General features: G+C 39.7%; 1 pseudogene; it reads left to right on the forward strand.

Moving 5' to 3' along the window:
- Positions 1–6,099: 6,099 nt before the first annotated feature.
- LOC132495764 (transcription factor IIIA-like) lies at positions 6,100–27,218 on the forward strand (annotated as a pseudogene).
- Positions 27,219–27,399: the final 181 nt, after the last annotated feature.

The raw sequence follows: 27,399 nt of genomic DNA on the forward strand, positions 1-27,399 counted from the left end.
TAACATATATACCTCCTGTATACATGGGAGGTAACCAGGAAAACTGAGTAACTCTTCAAAATGACGGAAGTCAGCACCTTAAATACTTTCTCCAGCTACAAAGGAAAGATGTTGGGGGCAGGGAGGCAGGTTATGGGAAGTGACCAGGAAACACCCAGCCAGCAAGGCTATGAAGGGAACGGTGGTTAAGCAGGTTTAAGTTCTTGCCCTCTCCACTGATAAGAGTTGCTAGAGATTTAGAAATTTTCCCTTATAAATGTAAATTTCTCTTACAAAAGAGTAATTTCTACTCGTTTTTCAGAGGTTTTCTTCTGTCTGCTGTTTCTTAAAAATCCTCAGCCTAAAATAGCCCTTAAGCCAAGGGAGGCATATTTTGAGGTGGCAAATTCTGCTCACCTTCACAATTCCAGCATGATGAACCACCCCGTATTGTTAAATATTGTGACACTGTACAAAGACAAAGTAATGAATGCAGTTTCAGGATCACAGAGCCTGTAATGGGCCTAGGTTTCAGATATATTTATAGCAAATCCATCAAAATGATCAGGGATCCCAGCCAAAGCCGCCTCCTTTCTCCCTTTCCCCATACCATCACTGATGATTGCAAGGAATTTCATAGGCTTATAAAAGTGAAAAACACTGATGTGAGACCAAAGACTAGGAATGGTGTGGAATCTGCTCTTTGGCAGGCAATGTTTTTCCAATATGTACAGTGACTAAACTTTTCCATAGAAAAAATTTTCCACTCAGATAAATCTGCCATGCTTTATGACCAAATGCAAAACAGGATGATAGACACTGAGCAGCCTAGAGACGGCCTGACCTGCCTTTTACAGCCTTGCAGGAGCCAATTTGATTTCTGAGCAGTGAAATGCGTCAGTGCCTGAGAAATACAGAAACACCAGGTGAGAATTCAGAAGAGGCCTGTTGTTCAAATGCAGGAGTTGGAACAAAATAGAAATCTTACTCTTAGAAAATTAGTAGAGATGGAGCAACCTGGGAGAGCAAATGTTTAAATCAAAGGAGATAAAAATAATTAAGGGAAACAAAAATAGACTGAAGAGGTTTCCAGTTCTTAGGCTCTGCTTGTAAATAAAGATCAGAGGGAAAAGTGAATATGTCTAGAAATGAAAAGCATTACTGTGAGCAACTTACTTCAGCATGGATCTCACACGTATTACTTTTGAAATATTTAAATATATTGCATGACTTTCGAATGTGTCCACACAGCAGTTGCAGCTGCATGCTTTGTAATGTCTTTGTTGACTTTTACCACCTGCGAAGTGATGGAAGCTAATACTTCAGTTCAGTGATGAGGGAGTATAAGAAAGCATTATTCACAGTAGGTACTGTTGTATTCAGATGTGCTTAGCCTCTCAGATTCTTGCTGTAATTAAATGAAAGCCCCACCAGGGGGAGTGAGGGAACAAATCTCCAAGCCCTGTCCAGGCACCTTTCCAACTGAAGGTACACTGGATTCCAGAGTGAACTGCTCAATATTCCCTCCACCCTCCACCACTTCCCCACCACCACCACCACCCCGGTGAATCATTTGCAGCCTGCATTTCCCTGTGGGCAGTTTCTTTCAGATTTACTTTCTCTAGTTTTTCAGCTGCTTTTTTTAGTTGTAAATCCATGCTATGGTTGAGCACCAAGCAATATTCCAGCAAACTCCAGCAGGGAAATATTTTCCTACAGGATCTCTAAAACCTTGCATAGTCTCCAGAGCCTTCCCCAGTGCCTTGGCAAAGGTAGCATTCTGGTAACAGCCTGGGGACTGGGAGAGGGGACAAAATTAGATGGGAAGGAGATAACACTGCTTAGGGAAGTTCTGGGAATGGCTTAATGACTCAGAATGAAGAACTGGGGAGCAGGCAGGTCAGCACAATAGATGTAATTAGCAAATGCAATTATCATCAGCATATAAATCCCTCCGTCTTGACTTTCTTCTTTGTATTGCCAAGGCAACCCAGGCAGCCTCCTCCTTTCCCACCCCCTCCATTCCAACAACCCCAGTCCCCTGCCCCTCTCTCTCACTTGCTGCCTCTGCCCTTGGAGTTGATTTTAAACAGGTTGCACCTGGATTAGCACGTGTCTGGGGTGGAGGAAGGGCAAAATGGGCGGGGAGAGCGAGGACCTAGGCTTTGCAGCTGAGACTTTTTGTTGTTGGTTCACACTCTTTCAGGAGTGCCAGTTTGGGAATATTTTATTCCTTTTTGTGATCCTCGCCGGGCATGAAAAACGCCTTTCTTTTCATCCTAACATGGGAGTTTGCAGATGGAGAGAAGTGCACCCAGGTGCTTCACTATATGCTCCAGGTGCACCTTTTGTACATTTAAATCTGTTGTTAGAGCTAGTTTGTTGTATGATGGGCAGTGTTTCGAGTTCATTTTCATGGTCACTGATAGCCAGAAATTGCGAAGAGCAAAGTCACAACTCAGGAAAAGAAATGGGAATGACTAAAAAAAATTGTGTATATATTTATATATGCATATAAACAATAGTAACGTCTGAGTGAGAAGTGGTATTGAGGAAGAACGTAAGCACTTTAGTTTTCTGATTTAAACAGTTTTGCCTTTTATTAAACAAATATGTAATACTTTTAAAAATACAAAACTAACCCCAAAATTAAAGTAAAATTCCCTTAAAAATAAATACATTCTTCCAGCAATCCCACTACTGGGCATATACCCTGAGAAAACCAGAATTCAAAAAGAGTCCTGTACCAAAATGTTCATTGCAGCTCTATTTACAATAGCCAGGAGATGGAAGCAACATAAGTGTCCATCGACAGATGAATGGATAAAGAAGATGTGGCACATATATACAATGGAATATTACTCAGCCATAAAAAGAAACGAAATTGAGTTATTTGTAGTGAGGTGGATGAACCTAGAGTCTGTCATACAGAGTGAAGTAAGTCAGAAAGAGAAAAAGAAATACCGTATGCTAACACATATATATGGAATCTAAGAAAAAAACAGGTCATGAAGAACCTAGGGGCAAGACGGGAGTAAAGATACAGACCTACTAGAGAATGGACTTGAGGATATGGGGAGGGGGAAGGGTAAGCTGGGACAAAGTGAGAGAGTGGCATGGACATATATACACTACCAAATGTAAAATAGATAGCTAGTGGGAAGCAGCCACATAGCACAGGGAGATCAGCTCGGTGCTTTGTGACCACCTAGAGGGGTGGGATAAGGAGGGTGGGAGGGAGGGAGACGCAAGAGGGAAGAGATATGGGAACATATGTATATGTATAACTGATTCACTTTGTTATAAAGCAGAAACTAACACACTGTTGTAAAGCAATTATACTCCAATAAAGATGTTAAAAATAAATAAATAAAATTAATAAAGACATTCTGATCATTTGGGAAAAAAGTAAGATGTAGAATCGAAGTGAAGCCAATAACTCCAATAATAGCAAAGCCTTCCCTGAATGCTTTCTGTGTGCCAGGCAGTATTCTAAGCCCTCAGTTGATTCTCACAACCACCCTGGGATGTAAGTATTTTTATCTCATTTTTGTCAGATGAAAAATGAGGAACAGAGACAGCTAGCCCAAGATTACTTAATGCTCTAAATTACCAAGTGATACTGCCTTTCATTTTCAAAATTATCTCCTGTGATTTGTTTATAACATTGTATTTATCCATTATTCCTTTAGGAGAGAAAGAGCAAAGGAAAGGCAGGCAGCTTGATAACATTAAACATAATTAACCCTCAGGTCAACTTGACTTTGGTCTAGCAAATAATTGTATGGATTTTTGGAGCCAGCTATAGGTAGGTGCATACCTAGGCTTCACCACTTATTAGCCTGGCAGGCTAGCTTCTCAGCCTTAGTATCCAGATGTGTACAATGGATTGAATAATAGTTACCCACCTTCTAGACTACCCACTTTCCTTTAGGTTCTCATCCCACCCACCCTATACCTGTCTACACTTGCCCCCATATTTTGGATACTTTCTTCCCTCTTGATGGAGAAGAAAGGGCTGGATAAACTCATTCAGATAACATTTTAGTTGCATGATGCCTTTCCGAGGGGTATTGACACTCTAAAATAGAACCCAACTAGAAACAAAAATGCTTACACCAAAGGCACCATTGATTATGAAATACTGTGGGAATGAGATCCTTTCAGCAACTACACCCTGATTTGCACCTCTCTTTGTCATTTGCATTTTCTACCTAAGGCTTAACTGTAGTTTTTCCACATTAGTCACAGATATAACACATTACAGAGAAGTAGAAATGAGGGGAAAAAAGTGAGAGACTTTGTAGAACACTCCACATACCTGCATGGTCTCCCCATAAGCGTGCTGAGTCTTGGCTCAAAAGGGTGATACGGCCCAAATAAGGTCTCTTTTTTCAATTGGTTTTCCCTTCAGAGGCTGTTTTATGGGAAAAAAATAAAAGGCTGCCCATTTATGTTTTTCCAGCTTTATTGAGATTTACTTGACATAGTAATATTACACTGATATATCGCAAAATGATCACCACCATAGTGTTAGCTGACACCTGCATCACGTCACCTAATTAGTATTTCTTTTTTATGGTGAGAATATTTAAGGTCTACTCTCTTAGGAACTTCAAGTATATAGTACAGTATTATTAACTATAACCACCGAGTTGTACTTTTTAGATCCCTAGAACCGATTCATCTTGTAACAGGATGTTTGCACTCTTTAACCAACATCTCCCCTTTCCCTCTACCCCCAGCCTCTGGTAACTACCATTCTAGTCTCTATTTCTATGAGTTCATCTGTTTCAGATTCCATATATAAGTGATATCATACAGTATTTGTCTTTCTGTGTGTGATTTATTTCACTTAATGCCCTCAGGTTCCACCGATGTTGTCACAAACGTCAGGATGTCTTTTCTCATGGCTGAATAATATTCCACTATATATATAAAATCTCACATCTTCTTTATTCATTCATCCATTGACAGACACTTAGCACTTAGGCTGTTTTCATATCTTGGCTATTGTAAATAATGCTGCAGTGAACATAGGAGTACAGGTATCTCTTCAAGATTCTGCTTTCATTTCCTTAGAATATATACCCAGAAGTGGGATTGCTGGATCATATGATAGTCCTATTTTTAATTTTTGAGGTACCTCCGTAGTGTTTTCCATAGTGACTGCACTAACTTACATTTCCACCTACAGTGCACAAGGGTTCATTTTTTCCACATCCTTGCCAACACTTGTTATTTCTTGTCTTTTAGATGATAGTCATCCTAACAGGTGTAAAGCAATATCTCACTGTGGTTTTAATTTGCATTTTTCTGATGGTTAGTGATATTGAGTACCTTTTCATATACCTGTTGGCCATTTGTATCTGTTCTTTGGAAAAATGTCTATTCAGTTCCTCTGCCCACTTTTTAATCATTTTTTTTTCTTCTTTTTGCTATTGAGTTGTGTGAGTCCTTTTTATATTTTGACTATTAACGCCTTATCTGGTATTTGATTTGCAAATACTTTCTCCCATTTCATAGGTTGCTTTTGCCCTTAATTTTAGAGACCATCCTTGAATGGGATGTTAAATGGTTTAATCTCATAGAAAAACCTGCTGCCCTCATGGCAGACTTTGGATTGAGAGGTAAACAACTATTAGTTCAGAACAGACCCACATCAGTTCACTGGCTCAAATACCTGCTTCTAGCCACCAAGGATCTGAAACTTTCCTTGAGCTGTATTCAGGCTACAACTTGATAAACACTAGGAAAAAAATACTGCATAGTGTTTCTTGTGTAGATAGTGAATTTGGTTGTATGTCCCAGCTGTTCTATTGAGGCCATAGGGTTTGGCAACTCCCTGAGAACGGTGGGATTTTGGAAGTGGAAAATATGAATTTGGAGGAGAGCTGTCCACTCCCAATAAACACACACACACACACACACACACACACACACACGGGTCTCTATCTCTTTGACTTGAATTTTCAGGGAATGTTAACATGGAACCTGGAGGTTACAGTAGGGACTTTGGTTTAGATTCAGAGACAGATGAGGAATCAAAGAAAGATTTTCAGCCTTGTACAAACGTCTTGACTTACCTTGTTTTAGAGAACAGACACAGGAATGTAGGATATGAAGCAGGGAGACCTGACAGAGGAGGACTGCTGCAATAAACAGATGAATGACGGCTACAGTTTGGATCAAGGTTGGTGAATATTGAAAGAGAATGGATTCTGGATAGACATATATAAGTAGCCCCAAAGGAGGCAGTGACAGGATGAATATAGTACTTGAAAGAAAGAGGAGCCAGAGATAACTGCAGAGTATGGGGTACTCTTTTCTTTGAGAAAACAGGGTTTCATTGCTTTCTTGCTTATCATTAGATGGCACTTAGTGGCACAGTGCTACCTGTAAATTGTCAAAATGGGTTAAATCTAGAGAAAAACTATTCCATAGTTTTTTAAGGACCATGCTTCTGTACTGATTGAGTCCCCTACTGCAAAATGGGCTGGGGTTCTGCATTTCAATCCTGGCGCTGATAGTATCTCACTCTGTTACCTTGGGCAAGTCACGTCAGCTTTCTGGATCTCATTCCGTTTCATTTGCAGAAGTACAATGGCTTTACCAGGTTATCTGAGGTCCATTGCAGTTCAACATTCTATTAATTCTTTGTGCCTATTACCTGATGAGGCAAACAGCTCACTCTTCATATGTAATTGAGACTAATTGTAAAAATGTCACACAGAAGATTGTCAAATGACTTTCTGTCAAAATGAGTTTGGGAAGTATTTTATTTCAGAAATGAAAGCAGAATTATTTTAAAGCATTACCAGTCCGTAAATTGTAGACATTTCTAAAGGTCAGAATATTGAGCCTCAGAAATAAGTGTTTACAAATAAGATAATTCTTTGAATAAATTGCAATTTTTGCTTCCCCCCAAGAAAGACTTTCCTGTTGGCCTTTTTAGCCTAATTGTAAACCATCAAGAAGAAATGTTAATTAAAACCAGAGGCATTCGTTTTTTTCTCAGTGTTTAAGAGTTAAAAAAAAAATCCCTCCAAATTCATTGATAGATTCCCCAGTTTGCATTCTTCATTAACTTAGCTCTATAATATTTATTTATTAGACATCAGTCAAGGATTTACACTTTCTGAGCACAAAGGTTGTATTTTATGATCAAAGTCAGCCTTCAATGAGTAATTTCAAAATAGTAGAATTTTTGTTTTATCCTCCTGCTCAAGGATCTAATCTCATATTTGCCAAGGAACTATTTTTTTTTATAAATTATTCCATAGGTTGGCTGTTTAAAAGCTATTAATTCTTTCATTCACTCAATATATTATACTATGTGCCAGGCACTATTTTATGTAGTAGGGATAGAACTGCAAACAAAGTCCCTAGGCCTCTGGAACTTTGCTATAGTCTATTTCATGTTCACCTTCTACGTGTCAAATGAACAAACTTAGGAGAACCTAGGGTATGATATTGTCTCTAGGTGTTTAGAATTATAAGTCTTAAACAGATGTTGCTGCCTCATATGTTTAAATCCAGTTATTGCTACTATTTGTCATTCTTCCTTCTTTAACTTTCAGTACGCTTAACTCTGAGTACCCTTACCTAGCACTGCTAGGTAAGCTGAAATTTTTAGTTAGTTTTTCATAGACAATGGATCTTTCAACTAGGCCAGTGGACCTTGTACATTTCAATAAATAAAGGTACCATGGTTAAGAGTAAAGAAATTGGATTGGGCTTCCCTGGTGGTGCAGTGGTTGAGAGTCCGCCTGCTGATGCAGGGAACATGGGTTCGTGCCCCGGTCTGGGAAGATCCCACATGCCACGGAGCAGCTGGGCCCGTGAGCCATGGCCGCTGAGCCTGTGCGTCCGGAGCCTGTGCTCCGCAACGGGAGAGGCCACAGCAGTAAGAGGCCCGCATACCGCAAAAAAAAAAAAAAAAAAAAAAGAAATTGGATTGAGAATCAAAAGCTTAAGCTCTGGACCTGTCATGTACTGTGGACTCAAGCAGTTTACTTAACTTGTCTGAGCTGAGGCCTCATTTGTAAAATGGGTACCTCTTGAAGTTTTCTTAAGGTTCTAGTGAAATGATATATCCTATTCTTCTAAACTCTAAAAGGGCATCCTGTCATGCTAATGTCTAAAACACTGATTCTTAGATTTAAAAGTAGCAACCAAATTTGTTGTAGACCTATAACGTAATACATACACATTAAAGAGAATAAAAATAAATAGCTTTTAATTAACTTGAAAATTTTAATCATCACATTATTTTGTTCATCAAGTATATCGGGTCAGAGAACTTTCCAAGACATATCAATTTATTTCCATTTTCTTTAACTTGGAATGGGAAATCAGAATAGCACGCTCAAAACAGAGCATGACAGAAAAGAAAATGTGTTTACCTCTGTTTATCTAAAAGAGGATGAACAAGGATAATTTGTTTTAAAATGAGCGTTTTATTCATTTCAAATAGTACAAATGGCTTGTGGACACATTTTTCTCATTTCTAGGGTGATATTACCCTTCAGAGATTTGTTGAAAGTGACATAGGTGTTCCACAGGTACTAATGATTACTCATCAGGGTGTATTAGGCTCAATGAGATAATAAAATAAGGTACTCATTGAGAGATTTTAGAGTCTCAATAGAGAATGGAAAATGACCGGCACGATCCCTGCAGAATGGTCTTTGAGCTTTCCACAGTAAATTTGAAGACTCCAATGGGCAGAATAAAATAATGGCAATGCCCGGTGTGGAATGAAGCACAGGTTACATCCTAAGACCATATCAGTCATCTCAAGCAGAACAAGCCATCATTTTTAGCTAAATGTTAGCCTCATATTTTACTCTCTTTGTCTCCAAGAATGTCGTAGTTCTACTGTCTTACTAGGGAAAGTGTTTTATTTTAGAATATATACTTTAAATATTTGCAGGGAAGCATTTTATCTTTACCTATTTAACATTCCTCATAAATGGTACAAGACTTCAAGGAGATATCACAGACACTGGTGCCTGAAAGGAGAAAAAAAAATCTAAATGGATGGAGCACATTATTAAATAGTGTTTCTTATTATAAAAGAAGTTGGTACCTAGTCATGTGATTCACATGTGAAAATAATTTATTAAGTGTTCATGTTTGCTTGATGAAGTACTAGACATAGCCTTTATGGATCAGGAAATAGGAATATGCAGCAGGAAACAGACTAGCATAGATCAACACTGAGTTGACGTTCAGAAACTGAATGAAGGAAAAACAAAACCAATGCAAATATCCAACATGGTTGTTTTACATTATATCACCAGGTAAATAAATTAATCAAATGGTAACAGTCTCATATAGAAACCAAATAAATGTATTTGGGGAAAGTTTCAGCTCATAAATTGGTATGTGATGTATGTCTCACACAAACACCTCTGAAGCTGTTCCTTTCTTCCATGCACTAGCAATTGAATGCTCAATGGCTGCACTTGGCAAATCGCTTGTCTCATGCAGCCTTCTACCAATTTTGAGTAAGAAAAAGAGCAAAATTAGAACTCAACTGTTATTCCATTGACAGAATAATAAATAGGAACCCACCAAAAATGTGATTAAAGAACAAAGGCATGGGCAACCCAGTTCTGAAGATGTTCATCCTCACCACGTGTAAATCTAGTTTAATATTTCAAAGAATAAATACAGGAGAGCGAGGTGAAAATAGTTGTCAAACCGCACGACAGTAATCTACATGCAAAAAGGAGAAAGGGTAGTTATTTTAAGAATGCCTTATTATCGCAGTTGACAATATAGACTCATTCAAACTTCTTTCCTCAATAAGTCTTAAATTAATATTTACTTTATTTCCTCGAAGGGCAAATAGAAGACAATCAGATAATATGTCCTAAAACACAAGAGTAGATAAATTTGTAAATTCACTGTAGTGGATGTTGAGGTGCACTCAATAGACCCCCCTTTAGAAACAATGCACTAGTTCCCTCCACGGCTGGGGGTGTTCCTGGCTCACAACCCTCCCCAAGAATTGCCTTCTGCCAAAGGGAGCTTTGTCTCCACAACAGGTGGAGGAGTAAAAGGGAACAAAAGCTTAGCAACCTTGCCTCAATTTGGGAAATCTCTTAAGGGGAACGCTAACTCCAGAGCTCCCCAGGGAACCAGGTCAGTCCTCTGTGGTCACGCTTTCACAGTCTGTCAGTTTCCTCTGACCAGTCCTGCTTGCTTACCTCTCTTTTGGTTGTTGTTCTGAAGAGTGCTGCTCAATACACCACATGCAAGCAAGTGTCAGTCTCAGAGTCTGCCTCCTAGGGCATTGACGTTGGCATTGGCCTCCTCCCTAATTAATTATAATTTGAAACTGTGTACACTCTAACAGGAAATTGGAAAATTTCTGCATTTTCTCATTACTTTACCATCATTTTATTAAATTACTTTGCTCATTTGTCTCAAAACATACTGCTTCCCTTTTATTCATCTTTCACAATCTTGATCAAATTCTGATCACATCAAGAATGCAGGATGCTGACTTTTTCTTTTCTAGATGCATGATTTAATAAGGACAGAAAATTTTGAAAGGTCATTGAGTCCAGTTTCAGTTCTAGTTTTCAAAAGCCAATAGACTATGAACATTCTATTCAGTCCTCCAAATTAGCATTAGTTGTCCCTATTCAAGATGTCCCTGTCTGACAGTTCATTCAGATTTATATTCCCAGACATTGGCTACTCTGAAAATTGAATTTAAAAGAAATAAACCAGGAGTTATATCAGGAGCACTGCCAATTCTATTAGTTACAATTTGTATTTTTAAAAACAACTTAAATGTACCAATAAAATGATTACCCACTATCTACTAATGTTTACTATCTAGTATATATCACACTAAGTACTTTTCCCATATTGTCCCTAAACCTCACCACATACTACGAGATAAATATTATCAGTATCATACAAGGAAAGAGAAATAAGGTTCATGACTATTAAGTAACTAGGCCAAGATGGCATGTTTCATTAGTGGTAGTTTTGAAGCCCATTGGCCAAAGGCTACCAAGGATACATCTGTAGTAATACAATGCCAAGTTTATTTAGCTTGGTGTAGCAAGGGAGGACACTCCACAGGCAAACCTTGGGAGTTGCTCAATCTGAGGAAATAATGACAAGCTTTTATGGGGTATTGGGGCTTGGTTTGAGTGGTTTTAAAATGAGCTGTACACACAGTGTTCATTGCAGCACTATTTACAATAGCCAGGACATGGAAGCAACCTAAGTGTCCATCGACAGATGAATAGATAACGAAGATGTGGCACATACATACAATGGAATATTACTCAGCCATAAAAAGAAACAAAATTGAGTTATTTGCAGCAAGGTGGATGGACCTAGAGTCTGTCATACTGAGTGAAGTAAGTCAGAAAAACAAATACCGTATGCTAACACATATATATGGAATCTTAAAAAAAAAAAAAAAGGTTCTAAGAACCTAGGGGCAGGACAGGAATAAAGACGCAGACATAGAGAATGGACTGGAGGACATGGGGAGGGGGAAGGGTAAGCTGGGACGAAGTGAGAGAGTGGCATGGACATATATACACTACCAAATGTAAAATAGATAGCTAGTGGGAAGCAGCCACATAGCACAGGGAGATCAGCTCGGTGCTTTGTGTCCACCTAGAGGGGTGGGATAGGGAGGGTGGGAGGGAGACGCAAGAGGGAAGAGATATGGGGATGTAGGTATATGTATAGCTGATTCACTGTGTTATACAGCAGAAACTAACACACCATTGTAAAGCAATTATACTCCAATAAAGATGTTAAAAAAAAAAAAAAGTAGCCTGAAGCCAACCTAAGAAAACATCTATTCCTGGGTTCCATGCCAGACTTAACTTAATCAGAATCTTTGGGAATGGGCTCTAGAACCAGCATTTTAAATATGTATATCAGATCATCCCAATGCACTCCAAAGTTTAAAAACCACTACTCTACAACATGACAGTAAGGAAACAGCCAAGAGGAAAACATTTTAAAACTATCGACATATAATTGATATAAAAATATTGAAAATAAATTAGGATTTTGATTTTTTCCTACATATTTTTATTTCCTAGGAGTGTACAAAGGATTTTAGACTGTTTGTTTCCCCTTTCGAGTCTTAAACATTTTGAAATTAAAAATTAAATGTTAAAGATGTTAAGCGTATGAATGTCTATCAATTGAAAAGTTTCCCGAAGTTGCCAAATAATAAATGATCTCTATAATAGTAAGCGAAAAAAAAAAAAAGTTGAGCTGTACAAAACAGTATCAGTTGAGACTGGTAGGTTGAGAGAAGCAGGAGGTATTTACTGATTGGTTGTGGGCTCTTAGTAGAGATATTTTAACCATGGGGAAATGTTTCCTGTAGTTTTCCTTGGTCCATAAGTCTGTGATATATAAGCTAATACCCATTAGAGGGCCCATCAAGCAGTTTCTCAATTGACTTAAAACCCATGGCAGTGATCTGAAAGCAGCCAATGGACATGAGCCCGTTTTACCTATTCAGCTCTATCATGCTACCTTCAACCTGGGCAGATAAGAATGTAACTTTTCCCTCTTCAGGATTGGATCTTATTTACCACAGTTAGCTATACTGACCAGCAGTTTATTTATTTATTTTTTAATTATTTATTTGTTTATTTGGCTGCTTTGGGTCTTAGTTGTGGCCTGTGGGATCTTTGTTGCAGCATGTGGGATTTTTTGTTGCGGCATGCAGGCTCTTCGTTGCAGCCTGTGGGCTCCAGAGCTCACGGGCTCAGGAGTTGCAGCGCATGGGCTCTCTAGTTGTGGTGCATGGGCTCCAGAGCACGCAGGCTCAGTAGATGCAGTGTGCAGGCTTAAGTTGCCCTGCGGCATGTGGGATCTTAGTTCCCTGACCAGGGGTTGAACCCACGTCCTCTATATTGGAAGGCGGATTCTTAACCACTGGACCACAAGGGAAGTCTCTGACCAGCAGTTTAAAAAAAAAGTAAATTTTGGAGTAGACAGGAGAAAATACTATAGAACTATGGAAGGACATGAAAATAAGGATAAGAAGTTGATTTTTAATATCATATATAATTAGGAATTATTGAAAGATTTTAAGATGGAAAACGATATCATGAAAGTATTAGTGGAATGAATTTGGGAAACTATGAAAAAGGTAGTGAAGATATCAAACCCATAAATGGGGATTAGGCAAAGATTTTACAATAGATTTTTTAAATGGTAGACATTACAGAGTTCTGATATTAATTTTACTTGAGCAATACAGTAGTTGAAAATGGTTCTAAGGTCTTGAATCTAACTGACTGAACAGTCAGTGTTAGCTCTTTTCTAAAGAGGAAAGTCAACTTGATCTGCTTTAGAGCCCCTGATTTTGAAGGACATATACACTGACACATCTGCCCTTCTCAGTTTCTCCTAGACCTTGTAAAGCAGAACATGAGTGATTTTGCATGCTCATTATAACATTACATAGTTTTGATTTACTGTGCAAGTGGTGAGACATTCATTTCCACAATTCATCACTGTGGCCACTGCAAAAAGACAGTGCATCCCATTCTGGAGTTAATCTGGTGACATGGCTTGACAAAGATGATTTTCAAACATATAAGGTAATTATGCTAAAGTCAGGATGACTTACTTAGGAGATGTTATGGTTACCTATTGTCCTGATAAACTGCCCTACAGGTTAGTGGGTGAGAAAAACAACTACTTTAATATATCTTCTGCTTTGGGGGTCAGGAATTCAGGTAGGGCTCATCTGGACAGTTCTTCTGCTCCCTGTGGAAATGATTTGGATCACTGGGTGGTATTCAGCTGTTGGCTGAGCTGAACTGGAGAGTCTGAGACTGTTTCACTTATATGCCTTATGTCTTGGTGTGGATTGCTGGCGGGCTGGGCTCAGCTGGGCTTCTCTTCCTTTCTTTTGTCATGCAATGTTAGGGTCTCACCATATGATATCTCTAGCAAGGTAGTTGGACTACTTATGTGGACGTTTGGGGCTCCCAGAGACCACGGTGGAAGCTGCCCACATTCTTAAAAGCTAAGCCCAGAACTGGAATAGTTTCACTGTGCCAAACTCTATTGGTCAGTTGTCGTCGACCAGCCCATATTAAGGGGCAGGGTTGTGAGACCCCAATTCTTAATGGGAAGAGGGCCAAAGCATTTGTGGTCATATTTATTTGGCCATGGCAGAGTGAGAAGTTGTGTGAGGCCTCCACCCACTGCTGCTTCCAACCTGGCAGGTCCTCTCCCTGCACAAGCAGAGTCCACCTGCTCACCACCTTCTGACACATCAACCCTGAAGAAACCAGTGATGCTAGAAAGGCCATCCTTAATGAGCAGTACCCATCCTGAAGCCTTTAGTATTTTTGGTGAAAATACATTATTTGACCTTATCATGGAAAAATGTAGCTTGTAAACAATGCAGAGCGCTCATATTTACCAACTCGCAAAACAACTAAATTGACTTATAATGTAGACAGTTGGAACTAGTGGAAATGTCTGGGATAGCAATATGTATTTAAATACTATGTGAACTCTGCTTTTAATTTTTGTAGGTCATCTAACCAATATATATTTCAATTTTATTTAGATAACTTTTACCAACCTCAATTTTAAAAAGAAATTGGATTCTTGAATGAGATTTTTTTAAAACAGGCAACATTTTTTTGAATATTTTTACTTAAAGATATCTCTAAATCTAGAATCCTATATTGGGCACTGTGCTCATTTAAACAAAATTGTATACATATATTATGTATATATAATATATATATGATGACTAATTGAAATAACAGGTAAATACCATGTGTTCTTATTTTCAATCAACAATTCGTTAACAAGGACATTAGTTTAAATGACAAACATCTTAAAAACAATAAATTTAGAGTTGCTGGTTTGTAAACATGTCACCAAGTTAAATTGTTCATTCTAACCTGTATAATTGAAAGTGAATCATAGTTAGAATACTGTTGTTATTTAAAGGCTGTCATTGCTTTCATTTTAAGAAACATGTGTTTTTATGAATTATCTATATTCATTGAACATAAAAATACCACAGATTAAAATATGAAGTCCAACTGGAATTGAAATACTTTCCTATTTTCATAATTATTAGAGGTCTACATGCATATTTATAGTACTGTATACTTCTTCCCTGTGTATGAGAAAATTATCTCTCTCTTGCATACATCCTATAGTTACTCAATTTTCAGAAAATGATTATGAGAGAAACATTTTCAACAACTTTTTTCAAGTTAAGTGGTAAAAAGATAAGTTATATATGTGTGGTCTTTAAAATAAATGTTGTATACAGATTATCATTTATCCTCTGGCATAGATGTTATAAAGAAAAAAATAGAAGTTTCTGATAAATAGTCACAGAAATTCACCATTTTTACTACAATCTTTGGGTAGATGGTACACATATTCAAAAATGTATTTGTTTATCTTACCAGTTAGATACGAAACAGCTGTGTATCTACCACTGTTTCTCAAACTAATTAAATAGAATTAGTGTTAGTATTTAATGAGATTTATACATCCCCTTAATTCACTTGATAAACATTAATTGAGCTCCTACTCTTATCAGTCTCTTCTAGGAGTATAATGATGAACAAGACAGAGTTAACCCCCATTGTCCCAAAGCTCATATTGTTCTAGAGGGAGCAGACAATAAAATAATAAATAAAATAAATACATATAATTTGAGAGAGTAATTAGTGCCATAAAATTTAACTCAGGCAAAAAGAGAGAGAAAGCTAGGTGGGGGGCAGTGACCCTGTTTTAGATCATGTGGTCAATCAAGTCCTTTATGGAGGTGACATTTGACAGTGCTATATACATAGAGAGAGTGGACTATGCATGATCCTGCCCTCCCCCAGTATTCTATCTCTCCTTCCCTGCCTGAGTTCTTTAATGGCACTAATTAATATCATATATCTATAAATATATATCATAATATTGTATATAAAATGATTTTATTGTCTGCTCCCTTGAAGAGAATGTGAACTTCAAACCTTAAGGATGGTGGATGCTAAGTCAGTCTTATCCATCATTATATTTCTAGAGGGAGTGTTATAAATATATCTAGTTCTATAGATGAGGCAGCAAGGACTCTTTAGTGCTCAGGTGTCTTAACCAAAATCATACAACCTAGTAAATAGGATGAGGAGGTAGAAGGAAGAAAGTGAACACATGAGATTTACACATCCCCTTAATTCACTTGATAGACATTAATTGAGCTCCTACATTGAGCTGAGTGTTAATATGTGCCAGACATCATGGTGGATACTTTATGTATATTATCTAATTTAATCCTTAAAGCAACTGTTGTAGGCTGAATGTTGGCCTCCAAAATATCCACATCCTAATCCTCAGAACTTGTAAATGATACCTGATAACAAAAAGAGACCATATACATGTGATTTAGCTAAGGATCTTAAGAGAAGGAGACTAAGTTGGATCATCCAGATGGGCTGTAGTCTGTCTTTTAAGGGGTCTTAAAATACGGAAGCAGGAGATCAGAGAGGAGGCAGATACTACTTCGGAAACAAGAGGTTGCAGTGATGTGAGGCCAATGAATGCAGCTGACCTCTAGAAGCTAGAAAAGGCAAACAAATGAATACTCCCCTAGAGCCTCTAGAAGGAACAAACCCTGTCAACACCATGACTTTAGCCCAGGGAAAATGATTTGAGACTTCTGGCCTCCAAAGCTGTAAGAGAATAACTTTGCATTGTTTTAAGCCACCAAATTTGTGGTAGTTTCCTATAGCGCTCCTAGGACATTAATACAGCAGCCCAGCTGGGGGACTCAGGTAAAGGTTAGGTAACTTGTCCAATGTCACAACACCTCAGTAACAGAAAGTTAAGTGTTCTATTTCTGTGCTCTCAGATGGTGTTCCAGAGTTTATCATTGTAGGCAGAAATTGCTCCCCTGTTTTAGAGTGTCAAGTAGTTACAAGTAATTCTTACAGTACTTAAAAAAAGGTGGCACAGTAAGTGTTTGGTTTGGTTTTGCTGGGGTTTTTTGATGGGAAACTATTTATTCGTTGTAGGTTTTCACAAACTCAGCATCCAATACACTTCTTCCATAGCAGAGACCACCTGCTCCGGCAGACCAGCAGCCCTTCCTGAATTAGACCTCCAATAGCCCTCATCAACCCGGAAGTGCTCGGCTTTCTTCTCTGCAAAACGGACCTAACACTTTCAACAAGGTAATTCTAACAAGGTTGTGCAGCAATAACAGTGCTTACTGGGGTATGAGATCATTCCAAAGTCTAGTACTGTAGGCTTAGAATGATTGAGTATCAGTATTAGTGGGGTGAAATAGCTGAAAATTCTGTGACGATAATTCTTTTTTTTTTTAACATCGTTATTGGAGTATAATTGCTTTACAATGGTGTGTTAGTTTCTGCTTTATAACAAAGTGAATCAGCTATACATATACATATATCCCCATATCTCCTCCCTCCCACCCTCCCTATCCCACCCCTCTAGGTGGTCACAAAGCACTGAACTGATCTCCCTGTGCTATGTGGCTGCTTCCCACTAGCTATCTGTTTTACATTTGGTAGTGTATATAATGTGACAATAATGCTTTAGAGGAGGCCATCAAGCAGATGCACAGCACCCAGTCCTCTTTTCTGGAGGTAAGTGAGGGCAGTGACCGTAGTCCATGTGGCTTATTTTTGATGTGTCATCCTCAAATCAGATCCCTTGTCTTAAATGGACTTGCTTCCCCTCTGACCCTTCCTTGTTGCTTTGATAAAATAGAAGGCGCTGGGCTTCCCTGGTGGCGCAGTGGTTGAGAGTCCGCCTGCTGATGCAGGGAACACGGGTTCGTGCCCTGGTCTGGGAAGATCCCACATGCCGCGGAGCGGCTGGGCCTATGAGCCATGGATGCTGAGCCTGCGCGTCCGGAGCCTGTGCTCCACAACGGGAGAGGCCACAGCAGTGAGAGGCCCGCGTACTGCAAAAAAAAAAAAAAAAAAAAAAAAAATTGAAGGCGCTGTGCCATATGCTTCTTCATATTCACTTAACACGGTTCTGTTGACCTTCACGCTCACATCCCATTCAGCCTAAATAAGGTCTAGGGCTTCCCTGGTGGCGCAGTGGTTGAGAGTCCGCCTGCCGATGCGGGGGACATGGGTTCGTGCCCCGGTCCGGGAAGATCCCACATGCCGCGGAGCGGCTGGGCCCTTGAGCCGTGGCCGCTGAGCCTGCGCGTCTGGAGCCTGTGCTCCGCAACGGGAGAGGCCACAACAGTGAGAGGCCTGTGTACCGCAACAAACAAACAAAAAACAACTAAATAAGGTCTAGAAGAGTTTATGGAGACAAGGAATTCATCTGGGTTGTTGAGCTGGGAGCTCAGAAGAGAATACTGGGACATGGAGACTTTTTCCCTCCCAAGGTAAGGTGACCTAAGAAAAGCGTACAGAGACTGGCCGTGTCTTTAAGAAAAGTAGACTACAGCACACCATGGTTGAATGCTTTAAGAGGCATAGAACCTCAGCATCATCTTGCAACTTCCCTTGTAGTTGAACGTGAGACATTGCTTAATTGAATCCAGGCAGAGGGGAAGCATTCATGTACATGAAGACTTAGGCCTGTTTATTGCCTGGAGTCTTCTGTGGGTAGGAGAAAGGGTTGAACAGTCCGCCATTGCAGAGAGACCTGAGGGGGTGAAGTGGCTTGCATTCCTGCTGTTGGAAATGACAAGGATTCATAGGCCAATGGATGCAGAATAGGGTAGCCCAGCTCGAGTCTTCTTAAATGTGCCCCATGAAAGAGGGAAGCTGCCAACAAGAGTCCCCAGACCCTAGCATCCACACTACAATCCTATGCATTGTGGAGATCCCCCCCGGCCCTCTGAAAAATCCACACATATGCCCTAAGAGAGCAAACATATAAGAATGCTGTCATGAAAAACAGCAAAGGCCTGACTACAAAAATATGAGGAAAGACTGTTGCCCCTCTTCCTCCAATTCCCCCTTTCTCACCTCAGTACAAGAGGAAGCAGAAAAGGAAGGAGCAGAAGGATGAAGGAAAGTGAAAGATAAGTAAAAATGCCCTTTCTCACAGGAAGACTTTGAGCCATGGGTTGTGGAGAAGAAACAAGCTTTAAATGGAATTAGAGATTGAAGCTCCGATTTAGACTAGATTGATCTTTTGAATAAAGTTGACTGAGAGTGAGTCATAATGATTGAAGAGGAAATAGAAGTGACTTGGAAGTTATGAGATTTGTATAATGTTCCACCAGAGAGGAGCAGGGAAGGATCAAAAAGGAATGATAAGTGGAATAGTTGCTTAAAAATAAAAAGACTTCCAGAACACATTTCCATCAAATTTAGTTCACTCCGTAAACCAGTTAATCTCGTAAGATGTGGGATGGAACAGTTAGGGCTTGAGACCAGACTTCCCATATTACTTTCAGGTTTTCTGGGCTCTGATATCCTTAGAAATCACCCTAACATGAGAATTTAGTCTCTCGTGTCTTTTATTTCCATTGGATGTGCCTCTATAATACATTGTACAGTGCAGTGACTTTAGTGGTCATCTGTCAATTCTCTTCCTGCTTTACAAAATCAGATTAACTTTATACTTCCTTGGTAGGTGTTTTCTCATTTTATTGTTTCAATTTCTGGTTTGCCTAACTTGCCACACTTTGTTCTTGCTTGGAAATTTTTACATTTTCTCATGTAATAGTCAAACGGGAAAGAGACATGGGATGATGAGAAGTTATAAGATATACTTTCAGTAGCAAAATTTAGAATATCTTTGATAACACAAAGACAATATTTGGGACTTCCCTGGTGGCACAGTGGTTAAGAATCTGCCTGCCAATGCCGGAGACATGGGTTTGTTCCCTGGTCCGGGAAGATCCCACATGCCACAGAGCAACTAAACCCATGAGCCACAACTACTGAGCCTGTGCTCTAGAGCCTGCAAGCCACAACTACTGAGTCCACATGCCCCAACTACTGCAACTCACTGTAGTTGCAGTGAGCCCACGCACTGCGACTACTGAAGCCCACATGCTCTAGGGCCCGTGTGCCGCAACTAAACCCAAGTGCAGCTACTCCCGAAGCCCACGCACCTAGAGCCCATGCTCCGCAACAAGAGAAGCCACTGCAATGAGAAGCCCGTGCACCACAAGGAAGAGTAGCCCCCACTAGCCACAACTAGAGAAAGCCCGCACACAGCAACAAAGACTCAGTGCAGCCCAAAAAATAAATACTAAATAAAAAATTTTTAAAAAAGAAATAGTAAAAAAACCCACAATAGTTGTGTTTCTTTAGGGTTTATGCTTTTAACCTAAGGAGAGGAGTAAAGGAGACATTACTTTGTCTGAATGGTTTCTTGAAAAATTTAAGGTGCCTTGAATGTCAACCAATAAAGAGACTGTCGATTTAAATAACTCAATCATGGTTATATGAAATAGGTGGAGAATCACAATGGGAAAGGGAAAACCTATGTTCAGTCATTAAGTGGCCTTAGGACATTTAGAAGATAATTAAATAAACGCATCTCCTAAACCTGAGGCAAATTTAAATACTAAATATTAGTAAAGCTGTCATACAAACTGTCTTTAAAGAAGGAAAGCTCTCTTCCCTTTCCTGTACTACTTGGAAATTATAAGAATCAGCATGTCTCAACTTTCCATTTCAAGCTTCAAATCTTATTCCCCCACCAAAAAAGAAAAAAACTCCAAGGCGTTTAAACTGAAATATGTCAGGTTTAAGGATGGAATTCTTTCGCTATTCTAGTTAAATGTCATGAAAAACATATCTGTCCATCAAAAATGCTTTCAGCCTACTATATATGTGTCATTGCAGGATGGTAAAGATCTATTCTTTTCCCTGTTATAAAATAAGCAGTTCAACAACAGAGTCAGATTGTCAAATCTGGTTGAGATCTTAGGGCTTGTCTAGATCACTCCCCGTGTGGTTGAACTCAGTAGTCCAAGGTTTCTCATCTGCTCAGTTACAGGATTTGAATCACCATTTCTGCTGACTCCTCTCCAGTATACCTGTTCTCTCTGGAGAGCGTTTGTAATTTGTATCCTGGTTCCAAATAGCATACACATTCTTCCCCCCCACCCCAGATACTCCCACCCAAAAATACCAAATAAATTTTGGAATGAATTTTATTTTTCTAAATATTTTTTAGTTTCAAAATTCACAATCATGTTGCTTTGTGAAGTACCTCTCCCCCTCCATTTTTTGTCTCCCTATTTCTTCTGCTCTAAGCCTGAATTCCTTAATTATTTGCACATTTGAGCATCTTTGGACGGTACTGTGGCCTAGAAGCTGGAGGTCAGTTTTAGGGGACATAGGACCATCTGTAAGAAGATGACAAAACAGAGAACTTAGACAATTTGACCCATTTCCCAGTCACTCAATGTGCTTCCAAGGTTGTTGTATTTTGTGTCAAATTGGCTACTCGTACCAGCATGAAAATAAGATAATTTTGGTAATGTTTCCATAATCATTTCTGAATTAGATAGGGGAAGCTTAAGTCCTTTAACAATAGACTCCAAATTTAATGGCTGAAAAAAAAGACATAAAAGACTTTTGTTTCTTTTTGCATAGTAGTCTAGGACAGCACTTCTCAAAGTATGAGAAAGAAAATTGTCAGGAAAGTAGATTCTCGAGCCCCACTCTAGATCTATTCAATCAGAAACTCTGGTGTGGAGGGCCAGCAGTGGGTGTTAAACTTTCTAGGTGTTTCTGATGTACATTAAGGTCTGTGGGACAATTTTCCAGCCCAAGGAGATGTATGTTTATGACAGTGAAAGGGGGTTATCTCTGCTTCACTTAGTCATTCAGAGATCCAAGCTGATTATATCTTTGCCACTTGACTTGCCCCCATGAAACAGGTAAGAGCACAGAGCAGGATATGTGGGAAGTTTCATAGGACCATTGTAGTGCTTCTTACCTACCTTCGGAGGGAATTTCAGCAAATGGTCACAGCCAACTGCAAGAGAAGCTGAAAAATGTAATATAACTGGGCATATTATATCCAGTTACTGCTAAAGAAGGGAGAAGGGACTTTGCTGGATAGTCTATGCAACAATCACATGATTATCTTTGGACAGTCAGGTTTGCTGATGATGTGTTTCATCTCTTTTCTTCTTAAATTCCTACTGATGTTGCTTTCACTCAGGTACTTTAATTCTGGCATTGTACAAGAGTATTGCATCATGAGAGCTAAAGTAAGAGGGTAATACAAGAAAGAGTAAACAGCTAACAGTGCCAGATGCTGCCGAGAAATCAATGAAATGAGCACTAAAAATGTCCCCTAGATTTGACATGAGGCCAAAAAATGGAGGCCATTGATGACCTTAGGAAGAATTGTTCCATAAATAAATGGTACAAAAGCTGTGTTGGCACAAACTATGTTAGTAAATGCATAGGGGATGAAAAAACAAAGACAGCAAAACATAATTTTTTTAAAAGAGATTAACAGTGGAATGGCAGAGAGATAGGGCTGTAAGTAAGGATGATATGGGATAGAGGCATAGGAATGATTCCATATAGATGGAAAAGATCTAGTTGAGAAGGTTTGGTTGAATATTCAGGAAAGGGAAGTTGGATAATACTTCTGAAAAATTATAATGGCGTCCAAACACACAGATGGGAGGAGTTACCTTAGATAGGAAAAGAAAAACTGCCTCTAATGTAACAGGAAAGAAAGAGGAAGGAGGGAAAGAGAAAAAAAAATTGAAGTAATAATTGGGGAAATTGAGAGATGAAGTTTCTAGATTAACACAGATAGATTGCTGAGCAGTATGAAATATGTAATTGAAGTTACTTTGCACAAATCTACATAAAATCATTGTAGTAGCCTGTTAATGTTATATTGGGTTGCTATATTAATTTGGCTGCTATAAGCCCCCAAAATTATATTTATTGGAGTGTCTCTGTTAATTTTTTTAAAACATTTAAAAACTGACCAAGAGTAGGGAAACTATGATATTTTATTTTTGCCTAACCCTGCTGAATTAATCTGTGGTAAGAATTCCTTTGTCAGCAGGTTTATTACAAATACAGCACTTTGTGAAATTCAGTAACTCTCTTAAGGCTTTTAAATGAACACTCATATGGGAGGTTTTTAAGAGCTGACATCATTTCTCCGTATTTTACTGGAATTATAGAAAATTCTGAAAAGAATCTCATCAAATGAACCAGTATTTCATGTTTATAAAAAAGTAATTAAGACAATTGTGCCTAATTTAAACATGCAGTTTATGTGCCAAGAAATGAAAAAAAAATAGGCCTTTGTCAATCATTAAACAGATTTTTTAAATTAAATCTCTAGGTGCCTATAAATTGTGAAGGGACCTGGATATTTATCCAGTGCCAGGCTTTCAGCCTTGCAGTGCGGCTGCTGTCAGCCTCTGAGTGTAGGATGCGCTTTGCTAGAGCCCACCATGTGCTCTGAAAAGTTAACTTCCCTTACCAGGCGCTCACACTCTGGGCCATGTGGCATCACCCTAATCACTGCAAGTACCAGACTAGGGATAAGCCCTACACTAAATGATTCAAATCAGCCAGTCCTCAGGGAGCCTGCAAACCCTAACTAACCCCACACTGCTTGCCAAAGCTGCCTACCTAGCTACAACCCACAACTCTAGTTTGCTGTGACCCTCTCCCTGGGTGTCATTCCCTGTGTGGCCCTGCCCAGCGGCCATCTCTCTCAGTAGCGTTAAGTAACAAAACATTCAGCCTTTCATCTGCATGAATCAGTGTGTTGTATCCCACCATCAAAAGAATTCTTAAAGTCTTATAAAACAGTTGGCACTACGGCCACAACCACTCACTCTTGGATAACTTCTTTCGAGACTGCTCCTTGGCTCTCTAATTGGCTCCAGACCACAAGGAGAGCAGTTTGGGATGGAATTTGGGCTTGGGCTTTAGTCTTGCAGCCTGAGGCTACTTGAGCTGTGCTTTCCAGGCTGGAAGATTTGGTGGTTCTGCTTTTAGTCACAGTCTGTGTTTGGCAGAGACCTATTCCAGGCGACTCTCCTTGATGGTGGTGGTGTTTCTTCATCATTATTTGGGGCAGAACTCTGGTTGGTCTGTGTGTTTCAGGGGACTCCTGTATAGGAAGATGTTGGTTGGGCTCCCGCCATGGGAGAGAAATGGCAGCTGGGTGTCATTTTGATGTTGCTCAGGTGTGGGTAGCAGCTACCTCTCTTTGTTGCTGCGTATCTCCTTGCTGTCCACAGAGAGCTTTATGCTCCCTAGACTGTCAGGAATATCACAGGCTGCACCCTCAAAGAGCAGCCACCCAACACGTAATCCAGAGGGGCCCTCTGGCTCAAGGAAATAAAGATTTCATCCCAGCAACCCCCTTCAGAACACCTGCCAGGTATCCAATTACTTAAATAATACAAGACCCCTAACCATTGTGCTTGGGCCTTAGTAAGCGCCCCAACATAACATATGAAGGGACTGATACTTCTGACAGTGGGTCTTCCTGCACTGTCCCAAGGAGAGGCTGCAAACCCCAGTCCTCTAGTGGTGGAATGGGAAGGCCTGGAGTAAGAGCCGGCTGCCTAAAGGCAGGCCTTGAGCCCCTACCCACTCCTTTCCTGTAACCACCTACATGGTTCACACTGAGTTATCAGACAGAGACAAACTGAAACCACAGGCATAGGTGACTAGAAGCCCAAAACAGAGGGAAAATAATGGAATGAAAGGAAAAAACCTAGATACAGAGGGAGAAAATAAAAAATGAATTATATATGTGTGTGTATAATATTTTTTTAAAAAAAGGTCCATAACTTAAAACAATTGAAAATCCAAAATTTACTAAAATAATTTCTATGACAAAAAGATTAAAAGGGTGCTGATTGCCTTTTGTGCCTCTACAGCATAGGTGCTAAATTAACTAACAACTGCTAAAATGCACCAGTTGACAAAGCTTCATGGATTTAATCATACTGGATCTCATATTACAGTTTTCTCAGAAGATCCTACTAAATTTAAACATGGAACTCCCTGTAACCCTAGGAGAGTAACTAAACATAAAATACAGAAAAAAAAGGTATTCCTTATTTTATGTTATAGCCCTGCCTAAATTTCCCATAGTCATAATATCGCCCTAAAATATTCTATATTGGAAATAGACTCTGTGAAATAATGAGTAATAAATTGAAGCTAAGTAAAGTCTTTGGCACTTAGAAACTGGCTTGACAAAAGAAGACCCAGTTAAAATATTAAAGTGGTCCAATTTAAGTTAAAACAGGGCCTTCAAGAACTCAAACTTCATATAAGACCTAATTAATAAAGGGGTGATTATGTCCACCTCCTCTCCATTTAATAAGCAAATTTTGCCTGTTCTTAAACCTTCAAAAATTGAAGAAAAAAAAAAAAAGAATAATGCCTCACAGTGGATTACTGCAACTTTAATACTATGATCCCATCCATTAAGGTCCCCATTCCCAATACCCAATATTATTAAAATTACTGATGTCATCCAATTAACAACCAGTAAATATTTTGATAGTAAAAGGTTTGGCCAATATGTTCTCTTCAGTGCCTATTTTAACAGCCTCTCAGCGTCAGTTTGCCTTCACCCCCAAGGGAAGCAATGCACCTTTTCCAGCCACCTTCTAGAGTAAGGACCTCTTTGCAATTGCACACAATCTCTGCAGACAACATCTAACTGCATCCACTGTTCTCCATCAGCACGGATATGATATTCCAGCGATGACATCCTCCTTTAAGGACGTTTGTTAACACACTCATTAAGGACATAAGACTCCAGCATCAGTCAGTCAGTGTTGCATTCTGGAGGCAATATAGTCCTCATATAGAGATTCTACTTACTCTCTCTGATACTCTTACTTACTAATCAGCCCACCTTGAATGGGGCCCCCTCCAACAAAAGGCTATAAAACTGGTCCAAATTAACATCGATAGGCCCCACGGGGAAACATTCCAGAATGTACACCTGGGTAGTATGTGGGGTTGGTCCAGAGTGGTTCACTCTGGGCAGAGTCTTGGCTGACTGCACATGGTGACCACAAGGGGCCACATGTGTGGTTGCCTTCTTGGCCCTGCACGGGTACTCCCTGGGGTGCCTGGCTTTGATCTCGGGGTCAGTGTCCTTCCTGCCTGTCACTGATATGTTCTTTGCAGATGCTGTTCACTGGGGTAGGCAGTAGCCCAGCCCAGCCCCATCCCACCCCTGCCCTTGCTCCCTCCCCCACTCCCCATGGTCCCCAGGAGGTTCTTTTGCTCCTTACCAGACTCCAGAGCCAATCGCAGTAGGCCTGAAAGCTAGATATGCACCTGTGCAAGCACATGGGGAGAGGGCATGGGTTTGTGATAATGAAGAGTGTAGCCAAGCCATCACCAGGGACTACCCTGGGAGATGCCACATCCTGATCCACATGGGAGAACAGCTATTTATTCTTCAGAGAGTGGTTGTGATTAAAAATTCAACACAAGGGAATTCCCTGGTGCTCCAGTGGTTAGGACTCTGTGCTCTCACTGCCGAGGGCCTAGGTTCAGTCCATGGTTAGGGAACTAAGATCCCACAAGCTGTGCGGTGTGGCCAAAAACATTTTTAAAAATAAAAATTCAACAAAATCAAGCTTGAAGAAACATTCTGAGTGCAAACATGAAAATCAGCAAAAACAATACGTATGCCAGTTTGAAGGTTGTAAGAAGACCTTTAAGAACATCATCAGCTAGAAATCCATCAGTGCCAGCAGAAAAATGAATCACTGTTCAAGTGAAACCCTGAAAGAAATGGCAAGCACTTTGTTTCACCCGGCAGTCTGAAAGGATGAGAAGAAAAGTCTACGAGAGCCACGTTATGTCAAAAGGGATGTTCACTGTGGCAAAAACATTTGAGAGAAACCCGCTAAAAAGAAAATAATGTGAAGTATGCCAGAAAACATTCAAGCAGAGAGGTGAGGGTAAGCAACACGTGAAAACTCGTGTCCCAGAAAGGGATGTGTGTCAGTGTCCAAGAGAAGACCATGGTGGAAGCTATGCAACATGCTTGGTCTCAGGAGCCGTATTTTCTCTCTGCCTGAGGAAAAGCACCCATTTATGTATGAATATGCTGGCTGGTGCAAAAGGTTTGCAATAAAACACAGTCTCACAAGGCATGCCGACATGAAGAAAATGAAAATCAAAGTAAAACCATCTCATGAAAAATCGAGTTGGGCCTTTCATCTCAGTGGATGTATCTCTTCTAAAAGGAAACACCAGTGAGGCTTCTCTTTGCCTAAATACAGAGTCACTGAATGGTATTGACCTCAATAATTACTCTCAGCTAAATATCAGGTTGTGTTGTTGAAAGGACTACAAACCAACAAGCTCAGTTACTTTCTCTCAGAAGCAAATTTCCCTTTATTAAAAACACTGATTTAGAAAAAAAAAAAAATTGACAGGC

This window comes from Mesoplodon densirostris, chromosome 9 (assembly GCF_025265405.1).
Source record: "Mesoplodon densirostris isolate mMesDen1 chromosome 9, mMesDen1 primary haplotype, whole genome shotgun sequence".
Classification (NCBI taxonomy): Eukaryota; Metazoa; Chordata; class Mammalia; order Artiodactyla; family Ziphiidae; genus Mesoplodon; species Mesoplodon densirostris.